Genomic DNA, 8947 nt, shown 5'->3' with positions numbered 1-8947 from the left:
TACACATTTTTGAGAAAAAGTGTGTAACATTGTAAAATACACTATTACACGATTTTTGAAAAAGTGTGTAACAGTGTATTTTACACTGTTACACACTTTTTTGCAATTACACACTTTTACGTTATTACACACTTTTCCGAAAAAGTGTGTAACAGTATTAAGGGTATAATTGTACATTTACATTAAAAAAGGCTAGTTTTTCCATATTTTTATTTGGGTGGACATTTTTTCCTTTTCTTATCCAAGAAGTGCTAATTGAGCCCATTAACTCTATAATCGCATGTCAAATAATAATTGCTATCACCCAAAGTATCGAGTATATTGAGCTTCAAGAGAACTCTCACCCATGATAAATCAAAGCAATAGTCAATATATTATTTACACCGATTAATCCAACTAAGGTTAAGATTATTTAAGTCTCCGAGATCTTGATTCTTAATTAGTCAGAATATAAGAATTCATCTCATTGTGATCATGTTCAATACACGAAGGTACTAGCATAAATAAATAGCCAAGACAAACTATTTATCCATTTATGCTACAATCTAAACCAGCAACTCGTCCATAGTTGCCTCGATTGTGAACTCAATTTATATCTCAACTTTTTCCAATTATATGATCTTCTGTGATCTACAACACACCATATAATCTATAGTATGAGATAAATTGGACTATAAAAGGATTATGCAATAACAATATTTCAGATAGAAGAATCACAGTGAACAAAGGAATCAATGTATACAAGCATAAAGTCTTGCTTTCAGTATACAACCCTTCAATTCTCCCACTTATACTAAAGCAAACTTTTAGTATACAATGTGACTGAAAAATTGATAATATCCTCTAGCTATTACAAAATCTCCCACTTATACTAAAGTTTAATTTAGTATAGGGAGGCCACGAACTCCAAGGCCTTCAACATGTTTGTTGAACACCGCACCGGGAAGACTCTTCGTGAAGGGATCAGCCAGATTATCAACTCCCGCAATATGCATCAAAGCTACATCACCATGCTTGACCACAGACCGAATGTAATGATACTTGCCATCAATGTGTTTCATGGATTGATGACATCTTGAATCCTTGCTATTCGCAATAGCAGCCTCGTTATCACAATAAATTGTGATGCACTTCGACAAACTAGGAATCACATCAATCTCAGTTAGGAAGTTCCTGAGCCACACAGCCTCTTTAGTAGCTTCACAAGCAGCTACATACTCGGCTTCCATGGTGGATAGTGAATTGCATTTCTACTTTACACTTCTCCACACAATGACTCCACCCCCAAACTTAAACACATAGCCAGTAGTAGACCGCCTCTTGTCCTTATCACCTTGATAATCGGCGTCCACATACCCTACCGGTGTCAGATCATCAGACTGGTAAACTAGCGCATACTCTTTAGTCCGTTTAAGGTACTTGAGTATGTGCTTTACAGCAGTCCAATGAGCTTGACCTGGATTCGCCTGATATCTTGCTGCAATGCCAACGGCAAAACAAATATCAGGCCTGGTACACTGCATTGCATACATGAGACTTCCTACAGCCGAGGCATAGGGAATTATCTTCATGCTTGCTATCTCCTCAGGCGTTGTGGGACACATTGCCTTAGATAGCGGAACACCATGTCTGAAAGGTAGAAAACCTTTCTTGGCATTCTGCATGCTGAACCGTGCCAAAACAGTGTCAATGTAGGATGTTTGAGACAAACTCAACATTCTCTTAGATCGGTCACGACCAATCTTTATCCCAAGAATATATGCTGCCTCTCCCAGATCCTTCATTTGAAACTGTTGGGATAACCACTCCTTAATGCTAGACAATACATTCACATTATCGCTAATGAGAAGTATGTCGTCCACATAGAGTATAAGGAATACCAGACTCCCATCGATACAGACCCTATAAACGCAACTATCGTTGACACACTGCTCAAAATCATAAGTTTTGACCACGTCATCGAAACGTTTGTTCCAGGATCGTGAAGCTTGCTTAAGTCCATAAATGGACTTCTTGAGCTTCCACACTAGATGCTCCTCACCTTTCTTGATGAATCCCTCTGGTTGTAGCATATAGATGTCTCTATCTTCCTCAAGATACCCATTCAAGAATGCGGTCTTGACATCCATTTGCCACACTTCTAGGTTCATATGGGCAGCCATGGCCAAGAGAGCTCGAATAGACTTAAGCATGGCTACTGGCGAAAAAGTTTCCTCATAATCGATACCAGGTCGTTGAGTATAACCCTTCGCCACTAGTCTTGCTTTGAAGGCCGTAACCTTCCCGTCTGGTCCTCTCTTGCGTTTGTATACCCATTTGCAACCAATGGCCTCACGACCAACAGGTAGCAGACATTTCTCGTATACATCCATGGCAGTTATGGATTCATATTCAGAAACCATACATGCTTCCCATTCAAGGCATCTGGATCTGCTAGTACTTTTGAGTAAGTCCAGGGATCTTCCTCGACAAGCCCATCATCAACTGAATCCGTAGATTCATTGACAAACACATATCGATTGGGCCGTTTGCCCTTTGACACCCTCTCACTACGACGTGGCACTATTATAGATTCCGTATCGACAGCTTGTGCGTTTTCTGATGAGACTTGTGGTACTACATCTTGCACAATTGGCTGAGTTGGTTGACTTGTCGAGCCAATGTCTTTGACCTCACCGAGGACGATTTCACTCCTACTTTTGTGATTATTTACATAGTCCTCTTCCAAGAATCTTGCGTTAGTGATAATAACGACTTTCTGATCCTTCGGACAATAAAAATAACCACCTTTCGTTCCTCTAGGATATCCTATAAACAACTTTACTTCAGTTCTAGGGCTCAACTTATCGGCATCCTTGTTCAGCACGTGTGCTGGACTGCCCCAAACCCGGATGTGGTTAAGAGAAGGCTTGCGCCCTGACCACAGCTCGGATGGGGTCTTTGCAACCGACTTAGAAGGCACTAAGTTAAGAATGTAACCAGCTGTTTCTAAGGCATATCCCCAGAACGAAACAGGTAAAGTAGCGAAACTCATCATCGAACGAACCATTTCTAGAAGAGTCCTATTTCTTCTCTCTGCTACACCATTCTGTTGGGGTGTACCCGGTGTAGTCAACTGAGATGTAATCCCAGATTCTAACAAGTATGCTCTAAACTCGTTACTGAGGTATTCGCCACCGCGGTCAGATCACAGTGACTTGATACTTTTACCATGTCGCTTCTCTACTTACGCCTTGAATGTCTGAAACTTGTCAAAACATTCAGACTTGTAGCGCAACAAGTAAATGTATCCATACCTTGAGTAATCGTCAATGAAAGTGACAAAATACTCGTACCCTCCACGAGCTTGAGTGGACATAGGTCCGCACAAGTCAGAATGAACCAGTTCCAACACTTCTTTGGCCCTATACCCCTTTGCCTTGAAAGGCCGAGTCGTCATCTTTCCCTATATGCAGGATTCGCAGACTGGGATTGGTTCTACTTGGAGAGACTCCAAGATACCATCGGAAACCAGTCTTTGGATCCTCCTTAGATTGATGTGACCCAATCTTAGGTGCCAAAGAAGAGTTTGGTTCTCCAGAGAATAAGTCTTTCTCTTCTTTTGGTTTGTAGTCAAGGTATAAGCAGATGAAGAATAATCGAATGGACATGAAAAAGTATAAAGAGAATCAGCTGCACTTCTAAATAAAACTTGACCATCTTTAATGAATACTGCACTGTCTTCTAAAAGAACAGAATATCCATATTTTCGTAATTGAATGGTAGAAATCAAGTTTTTCCGAAAACCCGAAACATAGAGTACATCTCTCAAAACTAAAACATGTCCATCAATCAATAAATTCACATCTCCAATTGAAACAACAGGTAAGCTTGCTTCATTTCCCATGGATAGTGCCAGCTCGCCTCCACTAAGCTCCCTTGTCCGCATGAACCCCTGCAAGGTGTAACAAACATGGTCAGTTGCACCCGAGTCAACAACCCATTGATGGGAAGATCTCGAAACTGAATATGTTTCCGTTACAAGAGCAGTAGAAATACCTTGAGCTTTCTTCATCATGGGACAGTCAGACTTCCAATGTCCTACTTGTTGACACTTGAAGCATTTCCCTTTCCCCTTTGGCTTGCCAACGCCTCCGGTCGGGCCTAGCTTCTTCTTGCTCCCACCTTTTGCTTGGCTTTTCTTGCCATGGGCCCCTTTCTTCTTCCTACCTTTCGGTGGAAAACTGGGTCCTGTGGCAGTGGCCAAAGCCTGTGGACTCTTTCCCATGACCCCCTCGGCCGCTACCAACTCATTAAGCAGTTCATTTAGAGTGAACTTTTTCTTGCCCATTAAGGCATTGAGTTGGAAGTTTTCGTAGGATTTGGGCAGAGTGTGGAGAACCATGTCTACCTTAGTAGCATCCTCGATTCCTCCACCGAGCACGTCCAGCTCATTGAAATGATTAATCATTCCAAGCACGTGCTCGCGCACAGACGAACCTTCCGTCATCTTTGAAGACATGAGTTTCCTCATGAGTTCAAAACGGACTGATCGGTCCGATTCCCCAAAGAGCTCCTCGAGGTTCCTCATAATTGCAGCTGCAGTCTCCAACGACTGATGTTGCAGCTGCAACGCAGAAGACATAGTGGTCATAATATAAGCTTTCGCCATATTATTCGCCCTATGCCACCGCTTATGGGCCTCCCTTTGCTCTTCGGAAGATCGAGTATGAAGGTTCGCGGAAGCGGGAGTAGTAAGCACAAACTTATACTCCTCCGCGTCTAGGACAAATCCCAGATTGCGCTTCCATTCCGAAAAATTCGGACCAGTAAGCGGCTTAGCAGATAAAACATTCATAAGCGGGGTAACAGTCATATCTGAAATATAAACAAACAAGCGCACATTAGAAAACATGTTATTGCATAAAGATTCGTAGCAATAATATTGTAACCTTTTGATAAAACAATATTATTGAAACCTCCGTTAGCCCAATCGAATTACACGCAAGCCACGTTCGTGTGAACGTTTACGCGTTCTTCGTTTGACCAGACACCCAGTCTTTGGTCTCATTCCATTGTCAACTTATCCTTATGACAAAATGGGACCAATAATCCATGAAAAACTAACCCGTGCAAGCCACGTTCGTGTGGACGTTTACACGAGAAGCTCCCACTATTCTCAAGGTTAAAATAATTAATTTTAATCCTTTCCAGAATAACACGCAGAAATTAATACATGCAAGTCACGATAGTGTGAACGTTTACATGCAAAACTCCCACTTATTCACAAGATTAAAATATTTTTAATTTAGAAGTTTAACCGACAAAAGCTGCAAATTAATAACGAGTGCAAGCCACGTTCGTGTGGACGTTTACACCAATTATCAATTTACTTTGTCTTAAACCAACCGTGGAGGTCTATATCAATTTTATTTAAAAAAATAGAATTATCTGCTTAGTCTTTTACTTCAAAAGGTTTACAGGTTAAATCACGTTGACACTGAAAACCTAAGCATGCATTTCTAGAACACATGTAATAAAACATGCTCGCTTGAAATTAAAACGTGCTTAGTGAAAACGTGATAGAACCTAGCATGATATTCTATGCGTATTTACATTCACATAAGCAAATAAAATCATGCTCAAAACACCTTAACGGTGATTAAATCCACGACATGCTTACGACAAAAAAAAACTTAAAAGGTGTCATCTTGTCGTAGAAATTGGAACCTGTTCGTCCCTGCCTACTTTATTACAAAGGGAAAACTAATCTATTACAAAAGTCTTCATCTTTAGGCAATCCTCATCGTCTTCCACAAAGCTTCCCGCTAAGAATCAGGTACACGGTAGATCTGCGCAGCCCAAGGCAGAGCAGAGCTACCCAGCCAGAGCAGAGCTCGAGGCCAGAGCAGAGCAGAGCTCAAGGCCAGAGCAGAGCTCAACGCCAGAGCAGAGCTCATCGCCAGAGAGATCAAGTGCCAGAGAGATCAAGCACCAGAGCAGAGCTCATTGCCAGAGAGATCAAGCGCCAGAGAGATCAAGCGCCAGAGCAGAGCTCATCGCCAGAGAGATCAAGCGCCAGAGAGATCAAGCGCCAGAGCAGAGCTCATCGCCAGAGAGATCAAGCGCCAGAGCAGAGCTCATCGCCAGAGAGATCAAGCGCCAAAGCAGAGCTGCACACCAGCATCAACGTCGAAGCGGACGCTGTTTTGGCCACCATAGTCATCGCGCCTCATCCACCCATTGATCCGATCAGTGATGAGTTAGATCTGAACACCATAAACGCTGGAGTTAGAACTCCAGTGAATCGGATTCCGTTAATCACATATCCTCACCATGATCAAACCTTAGCAGATGGAGAAGGCGCAAATTAACTACAGCCATCTACACATCAGCACCATTCCTTCTCCGCCAAACCACGACCCGTACAAAACATAATACAGCAAAGTACGAATACAGCGGAAAAAGCTACACTAACCAAGGATTTTCTCGTGGTAAAAACAGCCAAAACAGCAGAACATAAAACGGAAGAGCAGCTACGACAAGACGACAGAACATGATAACATTAACGTAAAACCCTAGTGATTTTACTACTCATTTATCCGGCAGAGCCGAAATCCTGGAACCTGGCTCTGATACCAATTGTAGGAACCATAGTTTGACGTATGATCCATTTGCCCGTGACCCATTCCGGATGCCAAACAAGTACATACAAAAATCACAAGTGCCTATTGCAAGGGTTCGAAACTTACTTGCAAATTCGACGATCAAAGACTCCAGTGTTGATCTTCCAACTTGTTCCCACGGTAGAGCTCGACGTTGGGTGGCAACGTGCTTCAAGCCCTCTCCCTCAAAGTTGGCGTCTCCTCACGTGTGTGATTGATTAATTAGGTTTAGGGTTGTCTTATTACTTATACTAGGTATTAGACATACCTAAATAATAAGCCCAAAACATAATTAAATCAAACCAAGCCCGAAGGCTTAAGAGAGGAGGGGACGCCCACTTAAGGAGTTGAACCTTTATTGGGCCAAGCGGGGATCTACTAGCTTGAATAAAGTTTGGCCTCCCAGTGCTCGATTTTCTTATTCAGCCCAGAATAAAATCGAGACACAAGTATTAATTTATTCCACTAGAAAATTAATACTGAATTACCTCTTTATTCTTTAGGTGAGTCGGGGCTAGTATTAGACTTAATTAATCCCCGTATTTAAGATATCCAATATCCATTAATTAATTAATTTCTCTGACGATCAATTAATTAATTAATTAGTCGTTTAATAATAAATGACATCTCGAGTGCTACCACTTAAACTTATTATCGTATTGGAACTAATTCCACCTGCAGGGTTTAATACGATAAACTTATTAAGTTCCTCGAGAGGATATTATCATCCTGTTATTAGCAGGACACGGTTCCTTATTGCAATATAATCGCATGTCAAATAATAATTGCTATCACCCAAAGTATCGAGTATATTGAGCTTCAAGAGAACTCTCACCCATGATAAATCAAAGCAATAGTCAATATATTATTTACACCGATTAATCCAACTAAGGTTAAGATTATTTAAGTCGCCGAGATCTTGATTCTTAATTAGTCAGAATATAAGAATTCATCTCACTGTGATCCTGTTCAATACACGAAGGTACTAGCATAAATAAATAGCCAAGACAAACTATTTATCCATTTATGCTACAATCTAAACCAGCAACTCGTCCATAGTTGCCTCGATTGTGAACTCAATTTATATCTCAACTTTTTCCAATTATATGATCTTCTGTGATCTACAACACACCATATAATCTATAGTATGAGATAAATTGGACTATAAAAGGATTATGCAATAACAATATTTCAGATAGAAGAATCACAGTGAACAAAGGAATCAATGTATACAAGCATAAAGTCTTGCTTTCAGTATACAAACCCTTCAGTAATAAAGGTTATTCTTTCTTATTCGTATCATAACAGTAGTGGAACCTTTCATGACAGACATATATGATATGATCTTCGCCGGTGCAGAACTGAATCCTGCAGGACTGATCTCACAAACCAAATGATGTAATAACACGTTCGGAAGACTTAAAACGAGAACTGAAATAAAGATAAAGGGTGGAAGTTTGTCCCAAAACCCCTGACCTAATCTACGTAGTTTCCTAGAGAACGGATCTCTAGACCCCAACGATGTGATCAGTACAGCAACTCGGAGACGTTGAATGACACACGACGAGGGATGATGAACTCGCCGATACGCCGATAGGTTGAATTTGCTTGGGCAAAATTCAGGAAGAACTCGAAGTCCTCAAGAGAGAATAATCTCACGAATTTGATTGGTAAAATATATGTTAAAAGTTCTCCTTTCGTTCCATACAGCAGCCATATATATAGGCAAAATAAAACCCTAATTTAAATAAGGAAATAACGTAAAAACAAGGAAACTTAAAAACAAGGAAACAAAAGAAACTTAATCAGCAAGCTAAAATAACCCTAGCGAGAAATCCAGCTCTGTACGCTCTGACGATTCCTCTGCTCGGAATGATTCCTCTGGAAAAGCCGAGGTTCCTCTGTCGGGACGATTTCTCTACTCGAGACGATTCCTCTAGCAAAGCCGAGGTTCCTCTGTCGGGACGATTCCTCTGCTCGGGACGATTCCTCTGGCAAGTGCATGACTTCTCTGCTCTGGCCTTTTGATTTCTCTGGCGAGTGCATGACTTCGCTGCTCTGGAAAGTCCACTCCTCTGCTCTGGGATTTCTCTGCTCTGGCGCGAGCTTGGCTCTGTTCGGGCTGCATCAATATATTACCCTTTTCAGACTTGAAAGTGCACCCTTTTGACTCAAGCATACCAAGAGAGATTAAATTCCTTTTTAATCCAGGTATATACCTAACATATGATAGGATTTTCACAGAGTCATCATGCATTCTCAATTTAATATGTCATATTCCTTTAACCTTGCATACCTGATTG

The sequence above is a fragment of the Salvia miltiorrhiza genome, chromosome 4, assembly GCF_028751815.1.
Source record: "Salvia miltiorrhiza cultivar Shanhuang (shh) chromosome 4, IMPLAD_Smil_shh, whole genome shotgun sequence".
Classification (NCBI taxonomy): domain Eukaryota; kingdom Viridiplantae; phylum Streptophyta; class Magnoliopsida; order Lamiales; family Lamiaceae; genus Salvia; species Salvia miltiorrhiza.
This window is presented reverse-complemented; position numbering follows the sequence as displayed.